This window comes from Tamandua tetradactyla, chromosome X (assembly GCF_023851605.1).
Source record: "Tamandua tetradactyla isolate mTamTet1 chromosome X, mTamTet1.pri, whole genome shotgun sequence".
NCBI classification, from domain to species: domain Eukaryota; kingdom Metazoa; phylum Chordata; class Mammalia; order Pilosa; family Myrmecophagidae; genus Tamandua; species Tamandua tetradactyla.
In genome coordinates, this window is record NC_135353.1 from 53805386 (window position 1) to 53823682 (window position 18297).

The following is an 18297-nucleotide window of genomic DNA, read 5'->3' on the forward strand; positions in this document are numbered from 1 at the left end:
AAGAACTGCCGAACTTTTCCACAGCATCTGCACAATTTTACATTCCCACCAATAAGGAATGAGTATTCTCATTTCTCCAAATCCTCTCCAACACTTGTTATTTTACAATTTTAAAAAAAATAGTAGCCGTTGTAGTGGGTATGAAATATTGTGATTTTCATTTGCATTTCCCGAAAGGCTAAGATCTTGGGCATCTTTTCAGGTGTATATCTTGTTGGCCAATTGTATATCTTCTTTGGAGATATGTGTATTCAAGTATTTTGCCTACTTTTTTCTTCCTTCCTTCCTTCCTTCCTTCCTTCCTTCCTTCCTTCCTTCCTTCCTTCCTTCCTTCCTTCCTTCCTTCCTTCCTTCCTTCCTTCCTTCCTTCCTTCCTTCCTTCCTTCCTTCCTTCCTTCCTTCCTTCCTTCCTTCCTTCCTTCCTTCCTTCCTTCCTTCCTTCCTTCCTTCCCTCCCTCCCTCCCTCCCTCCCTCCCTCCCTCCCTCCCTCCCTCCCTCCCTCCCTCCCTCCCTCCCTCCCTCCCTCCCTCCCTCCTTCCCTCTCTTTCTTTCTTTCTTTCTTTTTGCATGGGCAGGCACTGGGAATCAAACTCGGATCTCTGGCATGGCAGGTAAGAACTCTGCCTGCTGAGCCACTGTGGCCCGCCCATTTTGCCTACTTTGAAATGGGTTTTGTCTTTTTTGTTGTTAAGTTACAGGATTTTTAATATGTTCTGGATATTAAACCATTATCAGATACGAAGTTTCTAAACATTTTCTACCACTTTGTAGGTTGCTTTTTTACTTTCATGATGAAGTCCTTTGATGCACAAACTATTAATTTTGAGGAGGTCCCATTTATTTATTTTTCTTTGGTTTCTCATAATTTTTCTGTAGATTCTAAAGAACTCTTGCTTAAAACAAGCTCCAAAAGATGTTTTCCTACGTTTTCTTCTAGAATTTTTATAGCTTTGGTTCTTATATTTAAGTCATTGATGCATTTTGAGGTTATTTTTGCAAGTAGTGCTGAGGTAGGGGATCACCTTCAATCTTTTCCATATAAATATCCTGTTTTCTCAGCACCATTTGCAGAGGAAACTATTCTTTCCCCCACTGAGTGGACTTGGCACCCTTCTGAAAAATCAGCTGGCTGTAGAGGAGAGGGATTAATTAATGTTTGGTGTTAATTAAATTGGATTTTAAATTTGAGTCCAAGAGAGGTCAGGTGCAACACTGGGAAAGCAAGGCCATAATTCCTGAGAAAAGATAGTTTGTTACTCACAGGTCCTATGAAGGGTTGATGAGAAGCATAATCAGCTCGGGTGGCTCAACAAGCAGATTGGAAGTACACAGGTAGAGCAAGAGTGACATGTAAGTTTATGCCTTTATTGTGTTCTAGAGGTAGAGGTTAGTGGATTTCCTTTGGCAGTCAAGGATTGGTTAGCTTGAAAAAAAACACACATGGAAAGGGAAAATGACAGGGCTCTGAGGACGATGAGGATAGTTTGTTTATCATTTGGGAGTAGCTATTGTTCTTAGGTGAATTGTGTGCGTGGTGGCCTCAGATGGGGTTTGGGCTCTAGGGGAGTTTCTGCTCCAGGTTTGGAAAGCTCCATATTAATTAGGTCAAATGTCAATGTTGAGGCAAGTGGCTTAGCTAATGTAAGATGGATGCATAGGCAGTACACAAAAATGTTTGATACTTAAGACATTTCTGAAATCTCAGTTACATTGATCTGTATGTCTGTCCCTGTACCAGAGCCATAGATGTTTTTAATGCAATTTTATTGAGATATATTCACATACCATATAATCATCCGAAGTGTTAAATCCATGATTAATAGTATCATACAGACATGCACTCATCACCACAATCAACTTTTGAACATTTTCATTACTCCAAAAATAAAAATAAGAATAAAAAGAAAAATGAAGAACACCAAAAATGTTCCATACCCCCTACCCCCTCTATTATTTATTTATTTTCATCCTCATTTTTTGTGCTCTGTGCATACAGAAGGGTGACGTGACTGTCAGCCACAAGGTTTTCACATTCACATAGTAACAGTGTAAAAGCTAATAGTTTATACAGCCATCTCCAAGAATCAAGACTAATGAAATACAGTTCAACAGTTTCAGGTATTTCCTTCTAGCTTTTCTAATCCAATAAAAACTAAAAAGGGATATCTATATAATGCATAAGAACAACCTCCAGAGTGACCTCTTGACTCTATTTAAAATCTCTCAGTCACTGCAACGTTATTTTGGTTCATTACTCTTCCCACTTTTGGTCAAGAAGGCTTTCTCAATCCCATGATGCTGGGACCAGGTTTATCCCTGAGAATCGGGTCACATGTTGCCATGGAGATTTACACCCCTGGGAGTCAAGTCCCACATAGTGGGGAAGGTGGTGTGTTTACCCGTGGAGTTGGCTTAGCGAGAGAGCAACAAAAGAGGTTCTCTGGGAGTGAGGTGACTCTTAGGCATAATCATAAGTAGGCTTAGCTTCTCCTTTGTAGGAATAAGTTTCATAAGGGCAAGCCCCAAGATCGAGGGCTCAGCCTGTTAAATTGGGAGTCCCCAGTGCTTGCAAGAATATCATGAATTCCCCAGGTGGGGAAGTATATTGCCACATTTCCCCCAGTCCCTGAAGGGAGCTTTGCAAATACTTTTTTTATTCTCTGCCCAAATGACTTTGGGGTATATCGGCATCACCCAAACCTATCCAAGCCAAAAAGTTTCTGAGTAATTTGTGGTACTCAAATAAACTGACCATACAAGTTAAATTAGATAGTGCGCTACATAAAATATAAATTTTTCACTAAATAAACATTTCTTCCTTTGGTCTCACACAGAAGTTGAAGTTTTAAAATACAGTACATCCATCCTTTACCCTTTAGTCTGATTTATCTTAGTCATACCAGATCAGCTTCATTCATATCTTAAAGTCTAATTTTTTTTAACTGTTGCTGTATGGGGTAAGGCTTTCATAGGTGAAGCAATCTCACTCTGAGTCTCAGGTGTCACACAGATACCCAGAGTTCCAGGGGAGGATCATCTTATACACAGAGCTCAGTATCTCAGAATTTAGAAGTGACCATTACAGTTCAGGAATAGATGTGACTGCTGTAAGAGCTTATTATCTAGAAACCTTTACAATAAGCCTCCCTCTGATAACTTATGCTCTCAGATTCAGTTCTCATAGTTTGCACATTATAGTTAGTCCATATTAGTGTGTGTGCCGGTTTGAAGCTATTCTGTACCCCAGGAAAGCCATGTCCTTTAACTCTCAATATTGCTGGGTGAAATCTTTTCTATTGTTTCCATGGAGATATGACTCACCCAGTTGTGGGTGGCAACTTTTGATTAGATGGTTTCCAGGGAGATGTGTCTCCTTCCATTCAAGGTGGGGTTGCTTACTGGAGCTCTTTAACAGGGAAGCATTTTGGAAAAAGCTTAGAACCAACATTGTCCACAGAGCCAGAGACCTTTCGAGATGAATTAGGAAAACGCCTCTAGGGAACCTTCATGAAACAAGAAGCCAGAAGAGAAAGCTAGCAGATGTTACCATGTACCCTTCCAGATGAGAGAGAAACCCTGAACTTCATCGGCCTTTCTTGAGTGAAGGTAACCTCTTGTTGGTGCCTTAATTTGGACATTTTCACAGCCTTAGAACTGTAAACTTGGAACTTAATAAATTCCCCTTTTTAAAAGCCATTCCATTTCTGGTATATCATATTCTGGTAGCTTTTGCAGACTAGAACAGTGTGGCATTATAATGTTTATCTTTTCATTTTTGGCTTATTTCATTTAACAGTTTGTCCTCAAATTCCATTCACCTAGTTTCATGCCTCACAACTCCATTCCATTTTGCTTCCTCAATATTCCATATAGGTCTATTCTGTATATACCACAGTTCTCCATACCCTTAGGTCACCTTCATCCATTGCAAGTTGTGAATACTGCCTCCATAAACACCAGTGTGCAAATGTCCAGTCATGTTGCTGCTTTCAGTTCTTCCAAGTATATACCTAATAATGGGGTTGCAGCCTCATATAGCAATCCTGTATGTAGTCTCCTGTGGAACAACTACAGGATGACACTCCAGATGGAGTGAAGAGATACTCACTTTCAACAATGAGTAGTGTACATATGATGGAATATAATATAGAAGAAAGACAGAATAAAGTCATGAAACATGCAACAACAAGGATGAAACCTAAGGACTTTATAATGTGTGAAATTAGCCAGAAAGAAAAGAACAAATACTGTATGGTCTCACTAATACAAACTAACATTAATGAGCAAACTTTGAGAGTTACAATTAAGAACATAGGTTTTAGAAGACAGAAAGAGAGTAGAGATCAGGCATATAATGCTGAAGGAGTACAGAATGTTCAACAGGATTGATTGTATAGACTCAGAAATGGAGCAGAATATTATCTGTTTGTAGAAAAGTATTGTAAGTACACCAAAGATGAGTGTGAGTATGGCTGGAAAGGAAGGCAAGGGGTAAGTATGACTTCCTTCTCTCTGTATTTTCTCCAGCACTTGTATTTTTCTGTTTATTTTTTAAACAGTTTTATTTGCATGCCATATAATCTATACCAAGTAAATAATCAATGGCTCCCATATAATCACATACTTATGCACTCACCACCACGACATATATGCAGCCATTTCCATTTTTTTCTGCAAAAAAAGAGGAAGAGGAATAAAAGAAGAAAAACTAAAAACATTTAAAATTAAAAAATGAAATAAAAAGGGAAAACACCAACACCTAGAATCCCATAACCCTCCTTTCTAGCCCCCTCTTATTGACATTTGGCTTTGGTATATGGCCTTTGTTAGGTTTGCTGGAAGCATATTACAATGTTACTGTTAACTATAGACTAATTTGCATAGATTGTATTTTCTCCATGTACCTTCTCATTTTTAACACCTTGCAATGTTGAAATTAATTTGTTTCCCTCATGCAAAAACATTCTTATATTTGCATATTTAATCACCATCATGGACCATTCTAAGTTTCACTAAGTTACACAGACCTCATCTTTATCTTCTGTTTTTCCTTCTGGAGTCGTACCTACCCCTTGCCTTCCTTTCCAGCCATACTCACACTCATCTTTGGTGTACTTACAATACTGTTCTACAAACAGATAATATTGTGCTCCGTTTCTGAGTCTATAGAATCAATCCTGTTGAACATTCTATTCTCCTTCAGCATTATATGCCTGATCTCTACTCTCTTTCTGTCTTCTAAAACCTGTGTTCTTAATTGTAACTCTCAAAGTTTGCTCATTAATGTTAGTTTGTATTAGTGAGACCATACAGTATTTGTTCTTTTCTTTCTGGCTAATTTCACACATTATAAAGTCCTTAGGTTTCATCCTTGTTGTTGCATGTTTCATGACTTTATTCTGTCTTTCTTCTATATTATATTCTATCATATGTATGTACCACAGTTTGTCCACTAGTCCATTGGTGAACATTTGAGCTATTTCCATCTCTTGGCAATTGTGAATAATGCCACTTATAAACATCAGTGCACAAATGTCTATTCCTGTCCCTGCCTTCAGTTCCTTTGAATATGTACTTAGTAATGGAATTGCTAGATCATATGGCAATTCTATACTTAGCCTCCTGAGGAAATGTCAAACTGCTTTCCAGAGTGTTTGCATTATTGTACAGTACCACCAACAGTGAATAAGTATACCTCTTTCTCCACATCCTGTCCAGCATCAGTAGTTTTCTCTTTTATTTTATTTTTTTAAGTGATTTATTACTTTTTTCATTGGAGCTTATTAAGTGATTGTATTTTGGTCTTTATGTATAATCTGTGAGGACTTGGGTTCCTTACAAAGGGAAGTCTTTTTCCAAGTCCATAAATCTTACAGTTATGTTCATTAAAGGAGCGCAAATGTATGCAAGGGTCAAAAGACTGTAAAATTAAAATTACTTATTCCAGAAGTTAATAGTATAATTTTGTTTGAAACTCTTTAATCTTATTTTTTGTCTTTTAACTGCCTAGAGGATTTTGGGGGGTTTTGTATGTATGCGTGTATTAGTTTGAAAGTTGCTGAGATTCAGTATACCAGAAATGGAATGGATTTTATAAAGGGGAATTTAAAAATTACAAGTTTACAGTTCTAAGGAAGTAAAAGTGTTCAAATGAAGGCACCAGCAAGAGGTTACCTTCATTCAAGAAAGGCCAATGGGTCAGGAACTCCTCTGTCAGCTGGGTAGTCATGTGACTGCCATCTGCTGGTCCCTTGTTCCTGGGCTCCATTGCTTTCAGCCTCTGTTCCTGTATGTATGAGATCCTAAAGTTCCTCACTTTACCTCTCCAGGGCTGGCTTTCATTTCTTGGCTTCCCTTGGCTCTCTCCAGGTTCTGGCTTGCTTAGAATCTCATGGCAATTTCTGCTAGGCTCCAAGCATGTCCGAACATATGTGTCTATATTTTCCACATGTCTGCACCTGTGTCAGCTCTACTGTGAAGTTTCTGTTGACTCTGAGACTTCTGCCATTTCTGAGGTTTCTCCAAAATGTTCCCTCTTTTAAAGGATTCCAGTAAACTAATCAAGATACGTCTTAAATGGGTGGAGTCACATCTCCATCTAATCAAAAGATAACACCCATAATTGGGCATGCCACATCTCTGTGGAAATAATCTAATCAAAGAATTACAACCTACAGCATTGAATCAGGATTAAAAAAACAGCTACCTCCACAAGATGGAATCAGGATTAAAACTTGACTTTTCTGGGATACATAATACTCTCAAACTGGCACAATGTATTTTTTAAAAATGCTTCCAAAGAGAGTAAAAAGTTTATGCCAAGATTTTACAGTTATTGGGCTATTTATTTTATAATGGCCATTCTACTAGGTGTTAGATGGTATCTCATTGTAGTTTTGACTTGCATTCTCCTGATAGGCAGTGGCATTATGCATCTTTTCATGTTTTTGAGCCATTTGTATTTCATCTTTGTAAAAGTGTTTGTCAGTGTGTTTTGCTCATTTTTAAATTGGGTTGTTTGTCTTTTAGTTGTTGAATTTTAGGATCTCTTCATACATTCTGGATAGTAAATCCTTATCTGATATGTGGTTTCCAAATATTGTCTCTCATTGTGTAGACTGCCATTTAACTTTACTGTCCTCTGATGCTCAAAATTGTACAATTTTGAGGAGATCCCATTTATCTATTTCTTCTTTCATTGCTCATGCTTTTGGGTGTAAGGATTACGTAATCACCTCCTGTCACAAGATTTTTAAGATATTTCCATATATTTTCTTCTGAAAGTTTTATTTCTTAGCTCTAATGTTTAAGTCTTTGATCCATTTTGAGTTAATTCTTGTGTAAATTGTATGATAGGTGTACTTTTTCATTCTTTTGGATATGGATATCTGGTTCTCCAAACATAATTTGTTGAAGTGACTACTCTGTCCCAGGTGAGTTGGCTTGACCACCTTATCAAAGATCAATTGCCTGCATATGAGAGGGTTTATTTCTGAATCCTCAATTCAATTCCGTTGGTCAGTATATCTATCTTTATGCCAGAACCATGCTATTTTGACCACTATAGCTTTGTTAATGTGATTTAAAGTCAGGTAGTATGAGCTTCCCACTTCATTCCTCTTTCTCAAGGTATTTTTCACTATTCAGGGTATCCTGCCCTTCCAAATAAATTTGGCTATTGTTTCTCCTATTTCTGTAAATCAGTTGTTGGGATTTTAATTGCTATTGCATTGAATCTATAAATCAATTTGGGTAGAATTGACATCTTAACTAAGTTTAGTCTTCCAATCCATGAATATAGTATGTCCTTCCATTTATTTAGGGCTTCTTTGATTTCTTTTAGCAATTTCTTGTAGTTTTCTTTTTACGGGTCTTTTGTGCCCTTGGTTAAATTTATTCCTAAATATTTAATTCTTTTGGTTGCTGTTGTAAATGAAATTGTTTCCTTGATTTCCTCCTCAGATTGCTCATTACTAGTATATAGAAACACTACTGATTTTGTGTGTTGATCTGTACCCTGCCACTTTGCTGTGTTCATCTATTAGCTGAAGTAGCTTTGCTGTAGAATTTTTGGGATTTTCTATGTATAGTATCATGACATGATACTATGTATAGATCTTTAAGATATTTAAGTAAACAACAGTAAAAGGTTTACTTCTTCCTTTCCAATTTGGATGTCTCTTTTTTCTTTTCCTTGTCTAATTGTTCTAGTGAGAATTTCCAACACAATGTTGAATAACAGTGGTGACAGTGGGCATCCTTGTGTTCCTGATCTTAGAAAAGCTTTCAGTCTTTCCCCATTTAGGATGATGTTAGCTGTGCATTTTTCACATGTAATCTTGATCATGTTGAAGAAGTTGCCTCCTATTCCTATTCTTTGAATTGTTTTCATTTTGAAAGGATATTGAATTTTATCAAATGCTTTTTCTGCATGAATCAAAAGGTTCATGTGTTTTTTTCTGCTTTGATTTATTGATGTGGTATATTACATTAATTGATTTTCGTGTTTTGAACTGGCCTAGCATACCTGGAATAAATCCCATGTGGTCATAGTGTATAATTCTTTAAATATGTTTCTGGATTCGATCTGTGAGTTATTTTGTTGAGGATTCTGACATCTATATTCATCAAAGAGATTGGTTTGTAATTTTCTTTTCTTGTAGTATCTTTGTCTGGCTTTGGCATTAGGGTAATGTTGGCTTCATAGAATGAGTCAGGTAGCTTTCCCTCCCCATCATTTTTTTTTTTGGTAAATTTGAGCAGGATTTGTACTAATTCTTGAATGCTTGGTACAAAGAATCCACATTTGGAGCCATGTGGTCCTGGACTTTTCTGTTTGGGGAGTTTTTTGAAGACTGTTTCAATCTCTTGTGATTGGTTTGGTAAGGTCATCTATTTCTTCTTCAGTCAGTGTTGGTTGTTCATGCCTCTGTAGGAAGTCATCCATTTCATCTACATTGCCTAGTTTATTAGCATATAGTTGCTCATAGTATTAATTCCCTTATTTCTGTACTATCAGTAGTTATTTCCCCTCTCCCATTTCTGATTTGATTTATTTGCATCCTCTTTTTTTTGTCAGCCTAGCTAAGGGTCCATCAATTTTATTGATTTTCTCAAGGAACTAACTTCTGGTTTTGCTGCTTCTTTCTAATTATTTTTATGTTCTCAATTTCATTTATTTCTGCTCTAATTTGTATTTCTTTCTTTCTGATTGCTATGGGGTTAGTTTGTTTTTCTTTCTCTTGTTCCTCTAGGTGATTAGTTAATTCCTCTTTCTTCTTTTTATTATAGGCATTTAAGACAACAAATTTCCCTCTCAGCATGGCCCTTGCTGCACCCTATAAGTTTTGAAATGTTGTGTCTTCATTTTCATTTACCTCAAGATATTTACTGATTTCTCTTGTAATTTCTTCCTTGACCCACTGGTTGTTTAAGAATCTGTTGATTAACTTCCCTATATTTGTGAGTTTTCTGGCCTTCTACCTGCTATTGATTTCCGTCTTCAATCCATTATGATCTGAGAAAGTGTTTTGTATAATAGCAATCATTTAAAAATTTATCGAGACTTTCTTTGTGACCTAACGTGGTCTATCCTGGAGAATTATCCATGAGCACTTGAGAAAAATGTGTATCCTGGCACCATAGGGCATTGTGTTCTATTAAGTGTCTGTTAAGTCTAGTTCATTTATTGTACCATTCAACATCCTTTTTTCCTTATTGGTGCTCTGTCTAGATGTTCTATCCATTTATGAGAGGCATGTATTGAAATCTTCAACTACTTTTTTAGTGATGTCTACTTCTTCCTTCCTTGTTGTCAGTGTGTGCCTCTCGTGTATTTTGGTGCATTCTAGCGTGGTGCATAAATACTTATGATTGTTATATCTTATTTTGGAATTGTCCCTTTTATTAATATATAGTGTCCTTCTTTATCACTTTTAATTATTTACATTTTATATCTAATTTGTCTGATATTAGCATAGCTACCTCCATTCTATTCTGGTTGTTGTTTGCATGAAATATCTTTTTCTAGCCTTTCCCTTTCAACCTATGTTTGTCCTTTTGTCTAAAATGAGTCTCTTAGAGACAGTACATGCATGGGTCCCTTTTTAACGTCCATTCTATGGATGTTAAAAAAACTATGTGCAGATTTCTGAGTTGAAACCATGGAGGCGAGAAGGCACAGGGATGATATATTTAAGATACTGTAAGAGAAAAACTGCAAGTGAGAATTCTATATCTGGCAAAGTTGTTATGTCTTTTTCTTTTCTTTTCTTTTCTTTTTGCATGGGCAGGCACTGGGAATTGAAACTGGGTCTCCTGCATGGCAGGTGAGAACTCTGCTTGCTGAGCCACTGTGGCCCATCCCAGCCTATGTCTTTTGATTGTACAGTTTAGTCCATTAAAATTTAATGCTATTACTGTAAAGGCAGTGCTTTATTCTACCAGTTTGGATTTTGGATTTTATATGTCATAACTTACTTTTTTCCCTCAGTCTTTTTACCCTTCCTGATAGTATTCATTTCTACACTCTTCTGCAAACCTCTCTCTCCTGTCTTTTCTATCTGCTCGTTTGTGTTCCCTTTAGTATTTCTTGTAGATCAGGTCTCTTGTTCACACATTATCTCAGTCAGTGCCTGTTTGTCTGAAAAATTTTCAAGCTCTCCCTCATTTTTGAAGAACAACTTTGCCAGATATAGAATTCTCACTTGCAGTTATTCTCTTACAGTATCTTAAATATATCATCCCTGTGCCTTCTCGCCTCCATGGTTTCAACTCAGAAATCTGCACATAGTTTTTTCCATAAATTTGTTTATGATACCCCCCTGTTTTCGTTATATATTTTTATATAATCTATTTTGAAGTTGCTTCTCTCTTTTGATGTGGGTACTTCCTATGTTTTCTCTTTTTTATACAGATTAGTCCAGCTAGTTGTTTGTGAATTTTGAAAAAAGATTTATGAATGGATTAACTATTGCTTGAATCGACTTTTTTCTACTATTTTTTCTGTTTTCCCTTTTGTTTTTCTTCCTAATGTTCTTATTTCCATCTTAGTTTGCCAGGATGCCATAACTTCTGGGTTGCCACGCAATTTATTTTCTTACACCTTGGAGGCTATAAGGCTTGCTTCTTCCAGGGGTTGGTAGTGTTCTGTTACTTACTTGTTGTAAGTCCCTGGAATTCCTTGGCTTTCCCATTGCATCATGATGACCTCTTCTTTCTCTACTGTGTTCCTGCTGACTTCTTGTTTCCCCCAATGGCCTTATATCACCCTTCCTTCAGATATCTTTTCTTTGTAAGGCCACCTTGTTTCAATTTGCCACACCTTAACTAAAGATAACATCGTCAAGAGGTTTTATTTACAGTGTGTTGACACCCACATGGAATATTAAGGTTAAGAACATGTCTTAATTGGGGAACATAGATCAAGCTACCACAATTGTTTTCTTTTTTCAGAACATTGATTTAATTTACCCTTCTTTTTCTGCTTTCTAAAGTGGGAGTTGTGGTTATTGATTTAAAACCTCTCTTCTTTCCTAAAGTGCACTTTGGCATTAGTTAAGTAAGTAAAATAATGGCATGACAACAAATGTTGCAAAGAAATGAAGCTAAGAAATGGTTTTTGAAAATACTTTATAGAATATTATTGGTAGGATTTGGTGACTGGATACTAAAAAATAAAGAATAAAGAGAGGTCTATTGTGACCTCCAGGTTTCTTTCAAGACAGATTGAATGGTGTAATTTCTGACTAAGCTATAGAATATAGAATTACAAATTACTTTAGCAAATATTTGTTTTTTTTAATATTTCTGCTTTTGATTTTGGTGTGCTTGTTGGACAATCAATTGATTGTATCCAATTGTGATTTTTATCTATAGCTCAACATAGAGATCTTGGCAGGAAATAAAGATTTGGAATTTATCAGTATAGTTAAAATTGTATGAATAAATGAGAATTACAAGGAGATGATATAGTGTAAAAATGAAGGTGAAAATATAACTCTTCTCAACATTTAAGAAGTTAGAAGAGGATCCGGGAAAGACAAATGAAGACTAAATCCTAGTCAGAGAATTAGAAAGAGTGCTGTCACTGAAGACAATAATGGTAAGATTTCAAGAGCAGTAAATAAAGTTCAGTGATGTGGAGCGGTCAAGTAAAAATGCAGAAATTTTGGTATTTAAGAGATCATTGATGAGTGATGTCATCAACATGGCCATTAGTGCATCCCCTGAAAAAGCCTTCCCAGAGATTAAGAAAATGAAATGACAGATACCACTTGCTTAGAGTGCTTGTTTAGAACTCTGGAGGATACTAGAGACTGAAGAAGGACTCCACATATGCGGAATTGAAGAAACAGAAAAATATCAGGTAGGAAAATTCTGCCCCAACTTCTGGTCTAGTCCGTTTCCCTTCCCCTTACTCGGTCCCACACAGCTTGGGAATTACACAGGGGCAACATGGCCCTGGCACTTACCACCACAGACAGAGTCTGTAGATCAACTTACAGCATTAAGTTAGAACTCCACCCATATCCAGACGCAGCCTGTAAGTCTGTAGAGAACAAGGGTGGAGCAGAAGGGTGGGTGGTGAGGGGAGAGAGCAAGAATTTTTGGATCCTTTCTCAATAAAGTTTCAGTCTGGTCCACCTAAAGCAAAATGGACTTTTAAAAGTGACACACCATTCAGGATTGACCCCATGTGGCTCTCATGGGATGCCTAAATAGGAAAGGAACTGAAGGCAGAAACCTCACAAAAAAGGGAGGGGTTAAACAGAACTGCTGAAGATAGGATGGGTCCCAGAACTGAAAAGTATAAGGAAAATGGGGAACTGATTGAGGGAGAGAATTTAAACAAATCACAAGAGTTGGTGAGAAACAACTGCATGAAAACAAACAGAACAGACCAAGATTTCTGGTGAAGGAATAGAAAAAAGGAAGCTCTCTCCTTGAGATGAAAAATTACACAAAAAGTTCAGGCTTAAAAATTGAAGCATATCCAGAGCAAGAATCAGATGAAGAACTGAGAAAATCTGAATAGTTAACCTTTACTAAAGGTGTACAATAATTTAGACCAAGCCTCAAGAGCCAAAACACAAAGCCTATCAATAATAACAACCTGGAGAAGAGAGAGAAAGGGACCTTCAGAGTTAACTCAAGATAATCAGATGCCTAGACACAGGAAAATATTATAAGCCATACTAAGAAATAGGAAGATATGACTCAGACAGGGTAACAAATTAAAACTTGAGAGGAGACTCAGAAGTTGGAACAACTAATCAAATTTGCCAAACATTCTCTTAAAATTCAAGTAGATGAAGGGAAATACATATAAAGAAATGAAGGATATAAAGAAGGCAATGTGTGAGCATAAAAAGAATTTGATAGTATGAAAACAAATGTAACTGATTGTGGGGATGAAAGTCCTGATAGCAGAGATTAAAAATACACTTGAGGCAAACATCAGACTTGAACAGGCAGAAGAAAGAATCAGTGATCTAAAAATGTAGTCAAAATCTTAAGGGCAGACCATGCAGAACTCAGGATATTTGGACAATTTAAATGAAAGCATGGATATCAGACCCAGTCATACAATTTATATCAATGATATGAATGACAAAATTAAAAAGGAAGAATTGAAGAGATCCCTTTAGGCCCTGTTTTCTCAGTTTGGCCATGTGGTAGATATTGTAGTTTTAAAGACTATGAAGATGAGGAGGCAGGCCTTCATTATATTTAAGGAACTGGGTTCATCCACAGATGCCTTGAGACAGTTACAAGGATTCCTATTTTATAGTAAATCAATGAAAATCTAGTTTGCAAAAACAGAGTATGATAAAATATCTAAAATGTGTGGCACGTTTGCTGACAAAGAAAAGAAAAAGCCAGAACTGTGGAACAGACTGCAATAACTACAAACAAAAAGCCTGGTTTGGGGAACACCAAATTCAACTAACACCCAAGGAATTACAACACCAAATCATCAGGCTCCTGAATATCCTCCAAAGTATATTTTATTCCTTTAAAAACTTACCATAAGAAACTAATGAGATGATGTTATCCAAGCTCTTTATTCAGGTCCCTGGTTTTAAGGAAGTCCTTCTGGTACCTGGAAGACATGACATTGCTTTTGTTGAATTTGAAGATGAAGGGCAGGCTGGTGCTGCCAGGGATATGCTAAAAGGATTTAGGATCACACCATCCCATACCATGAAGATCACATATGGCAGGAAATAAAATTTGGGACAGTCTTCTTTAAAGGACTTGGTGTTATTTATAGTGTTTGTTATGATACATTTTTGGTCAGACCATTTTTAATACTTGTAGACAGGACATAGTGAAAGCAAAAATTTTGTGAAGGACTTAAAAATTATCCAGTCTTTCTTTAGCATTAGGGAGTTGTGGAATACAAAGGCCTTAATTTTGTTCAATAAACTTTTATTTGTATTTTAAAAAATACAGAAGAACAGATAGAGAAAAGAATAGAAAAAATTGAGCAATGTCTTAGCAATTTGCATGACACCACAGAGTGTACAAGCCTATGCAATATGGGTATATAAGAAGGAGAAGGGAAAGTGGCAGAAAGATTATTTGAGTAAATAATGGCCCAAAATTTCCCACCGCTTATGAAAGAGATAAATGTACATGTCCAAGAAGCACAACATACTCCAAACAAGATAAATGCTAATAGATCTAACAAAGCAACATACCTAATGAGAATGTCAAATGCTAAAGATAAAGAGAGATTTTGGAAAGCAGCAAGAAGAAAGCAATTTGTCACATACAGGTGATCCTTAATGAGACTAAGTGCTAATTTGTCATCAGAAGCCATGGAGGTGAGAAGGCAGTAGTATGATGTATTTAAGAAACTGAAAGAGAAAAACCAGCCAGAAATTATTTGTGGCAAAACTGCTCCAAATAATTGAGGGAAATTTTGAAATGAGGGAAAGTTTGGGTGGTGCAATGGTGGCTTAGTGGCAGAATTCTCTCCTGCCATGCTAGAGACCTGGGTTCGATTCCGGGAACCAGCCCATGTCAAAAAAGGCGGCGGCGGGGGGATTTAAAATATTCACAGAAAACAGGAACTGAGAGAGTTTGTCAAAAATAGGCCTACACTACAAGAATTACAAATGGAGTTCTGCATGTTGAAAGGTAAATAAACACAAGAGAGAGTGGCTTGGAGTAGTGTGAAAAAATGAAGATTCTTAATAAAGGTAAATAAAATATTAAATGAAAAATATATTAAATGAAAAATCCAATTGTACTGAATCCTAAATATGTAACTCTACACTTTAATTCATATAAGAATAAGAATACAATGGAAGGAGAGAAAAGCATATTTCCTGATAAAACAAGCAGATAGGGAGAATGTAAAGTAGATCGTGATCCAACTGTATATTGTTTACAAGAGCCTCACTTTAGACAAAAAGACATGAAAAGTTTAATGTGAAAGATTGGAAAAATATATTCCATTCAAATAGTACCAAAAAATGAGCTGAGGTAGCTATACTAATTAACATTTGAAACAATAGACATTAAATAAAAAGCTGTTATGAGATGTGGAGGACATTTATATTAATAAAAGGGGCAATCAATCAAGAAGAAAAAACAGTCGTAAATATTTATGCCCCTAACACAGTGCCCCAAAATACATGGGACAAATACTGGAAAAATGAGGAGGGAAATAAACACATCTGTGTCAGTAGTTGGAGACTTCAATACAACACTCTCATCAATAGATAGAATATCTAGACACAAGATCCATAAGGAAATAGAGAACTTGAATGATATGATGAATGATCTACACCCTTAAAAGACATATACAGGGTGGTACAATGGTGGCTCAGTGACAGAATTCTTGCCTGCCATGCTGGAGACCTGGGTCCAATTTCCAGTGCCTGCCCATTCACAAAAAAAGAAAGAAAGAAAGAAAGAAAAGACACATACAGAACATTGCATCCCCAAACGGCAGGATATTATATTCATCTCAAGTCCACATGGATCATTATCTTGGAGAGCCCACATGTTGGGGACACAAAACACATTTCAATAAATTTAAAAATATTGAAAACACAGAAAGCATTGTTTTTCACCATAATGGAATGAAGCTGGAATTCACTAACAGGCAGAGAACTGGAAAGTCCACAAATGTATGCAAGTTAAATAACACTCTCTTAAACGATCAGTGAACCAAATGGAAATCAATAAATATCTTAAGACAAGTGAAAATGAGAACACAACATACTAAAACTTATGGGATGCAGTGGAGGCAGTGCTGAGAGAGAAATTTATAGCTCTAAAAACTGACATTATAAAAGATAAAAGAAGGTGCATGGGTGGTCCAGTGTAGAAGACTCACTTTCCATGTGGGAGACCTGGATTTGATTCCCAGACAATGCACCTAATAAAAAAAGATAAAAGAGCTAAAATCAAAGACCTAACTATATACTTGGAGGAACTAGAAAAAAGAACAGCAAACTAAATCCCGAGTAAGCAGGAGAAAAGAAACAACAAAGATTAGTGCTAAATAAATGAAATTGAGAGTAAAAAACAATAGAATAATAAAACCAAAAGTTTTTTTTTTAAAGATCAATAAAATTAGGTAGATTGACTAAGACACACGAACAGAAGCAAAATGAGAGGGGAAACATTAATACTGACCCCAGATAAATAAAAGGACCATAAAATGATATTATGAGCAATGGCATGCCAAAAACTTGGACAACCTGGATAAACTGGACAAATTCCTAGAAATGTAACAACAAACTACACTGACTAGATAAAATAGAAGACCTCATCAGATCAATAACAAGTAAAGACTGAATCACTCATCAAAAACCTCCCAACAAGGAAAAGCCCAGGACCAGTTGGCTTCACAGGTGAAGTCTACTAATCATTCCAAGAAAAATTAATACCAGTTGTACTCAAACTCTTTCAAAATACTAAAGAAGGAACACTATCTAACTCTTTCTATGAGGCCAACATCACCATAATACCAAAGCCAGATAAAAATATTGCAAGAAAAGAAAATTACAAACCAATTATTCTTCTGAGTTTGTATGGAAAGATCCTCAAGAAATTCTTGCAAATTGAATCCAACAGCATATTTCAAGTATTATACACTATGATCAAGTGGGATTTATCCCAGCTATGCAAGGGTGGTTCAACATAAGGAAATCATTCAGTGTAATACTCCATATCAGGAAAACAGTGGGAAAGAAACATACAGTCATCTTAGTTGATGCAGAAAAGACATGTGACATAGTTAGCATTTTTTCTTGATAAAGCAGTTAGGAAAATAAGAATAGAAGGAAACTTCCTTAACATCATAAAAGGCATATATGAATAACCCATAGCTAACATTTTATTTAATGATGAAAAACTGAAAGTGTTCCCTCTAAGATCCAGAACAAGATAGAGAGGCCCACTCTCATCACTGTTATTCAGCATGGTGTAGAAATTGTACCTAAAGCAGTTAGGCAAGAAAAAGAAATCAAAGTACCGAGAAGTAAAGAAGTAAAGTAAAACTTTCCCTATTTGCAGATGAAATGACCTGTATATGGAAAGTCCTGAAAAATTGACAACAAAGTTATTACAACTTATTAACGAATTCAGCAAAGTGGTGGTTACATGATCAACATGCAAATATGAGTAATGTTTCTGTTCACAAATATTGGACAATTTGAGGACAAAATGAAGAAAATTTTCTGCTTACAATATCAACTTGAAAAATCAAGTATCTAAGAATAAATTCAACCAAGCATATAAAGGACTTGTGCACAGAAAACTGCAAAACATTGCTAAAAGCAGTCCAAGAAAACCTAAATAATTGGAAGGACATTCCATGTTCATGAATTGGAAGACTAAATATCAATAAGATAACAGTATTTACCAAAATGATTTACATATTCAACCCAATCACAATAAAAATTCCAGCAATCCTTGGCAGAAAATGAAAACCCAATGAACAAATTTAGTTGGAAGGGAAATGGGCTTCAAATACCCAAAAATATCTTTTAAAAAAAGAACAATATGTGAGTTCTCACACTTCCTTACTTTAAGCATATTATATAGCTACAATGGTCAAATCAGGTTGGTACTGGCACAAGGATAGATATATTGAGCACTGGAATGGAATTGAGAGTTCATAAATAGACCCTCACATCTATGGCCATTTGATTTTTGACAAGTTTGTCAATCCACTCAATTGGGAAAGAATAGTCTCTTCAGCAAATCCACTTAGTTGGGAAAGAGTAGTCTCTTCAGCAAATGTTGCAGGATGAACTGGATATCCATATGCAA

General features: G+C 36.1%; 1 protein-coding gene and 1 pseudogene across 2 annotated transcripts in view; both read left to right on the forward strand.

Moving 5' to 3' along the window:
* Positions 1 to 18297, forward strand: part of LRCH2 (leucine rich repeats and calponin homology domain containing 2) — a 194514-nt gene that overhangs the window by 170841 nt on the left and 5376 nt on the right. The window lies entirely within an intron of this gene.
* Positions 13566 to 14232, forward strand: LOC143671525 (U2 small nuclear ribonucleoprotein B'' pseudogene; annotated as a pseudogene).